Source organism: Otolemur garnettii, unplaced genomic scaffold (genome assembly GCF_000181295.1).
Source record: "Otolemur garnettii isolate 467f Iridium unplaced genomic scaffold, OtoGar3 scaffold00019, whole genome shotgun sequence".
Taxonomy (NCBI): Eukaryota; Metazoa; Chordata; class Mammalia; order Primates; family Galagidae; genus Otolemur; species Otolemur garnettii.
Window position 1 is genome coordinate 24,400,781 of NW_003852414.1, and position 1,141 is coordinate 24,401,921.

The window sequence follows — 1,141 nt, forward strand, 5'->3', positions numbered from 1 at the left end:
AAATACCTGGAGTGGTTTCTGTCTTTCTACAGACAACACGAAGAGCCAGGTGTGGTGGCATGTGCCATAATCCCAGCTACTCAGGAGGCTGAGGGCGGAGAGTCTCTTGCAGCCAGGAATTCAAGTCCAGCCTGGACAACATAGTAAAACCTCATCTCTTAAAAAGCGGGGATGGTGGTGGAGAAAATATGACAAAGACTGGAGGAGGGTTCTGGTGAGAGATTTGGTGAAATAGGTAAGTCAGGGCCAGATCATTCAAGCTCACATTAAGTAATGATCAGGTTTATCTTAATACCAATGAAAGATGTTGAAGTCAAGGTTATTTTGGTCACTTTTTTCTTCTTTTTATTGTTAAAGTTCCCACCCTGTTACCCTTGTTGGAATGTAGTGGTGCTGTCATAGCTCAGTCCAGTCTCAAACTCCCAGGCTCAAGTGATCCTCCTACCCTCAGCCTCCCACAGTGATGTGATTATAGGTACGAGCCACACACCTGGCCTCTACTTTAGATTTTTCATAAAGATACCTGGGCTATAATGTAGAGAACAGGTGTGAGCCACCTGAACTGAAGACCAGGTATCTGTCTCACGCCTATAATTAGGAAGGTGTGTTGCAGTGACCTAGGAAAGAAGGTGCTGTCGATACTAGGGTAGTGGAGGTGCTGGTGAAGAGAAGGAATTTTTGGTGGTGCCGTAGTTTAGTGGGCAGGGCGCCAGTCATATGTGCCGAGGCTGGTGGGTTTGAACCCAGCCCGGGTTAGCTAAAGCAACAATGAAAACTACAACAACAACAAAAAAATTGCCGGACATTGTGGTGGGCACCTGTAGTCCCAGATACTTGGGAGGCTGAGGCAAGAGAATCACTTAAATCCAAGAGTTTGAGGTTGCTCTGAGTTGTGATGCCACAGCACTCTACCCAGGGTGACAGCTTGAGACTGTCTCAAAAAAAAAAAAAAAAAAAGAGAGAGAGAGAGAGAAGGACTTTTGAGGTGGAGTAGCCAATAGCCAGAACTTTTTTTTTTTTTTTGAGATAGAGCCTCCAGCTGTCCCACTGGGTAGAGTGCCGTGGCATTACAGCTCACAGCAACCTCCAACTCCTGGGCTCAAGCGAGTCTCCTGCCTCCGCCTCCCAAGTAGCTGGGACC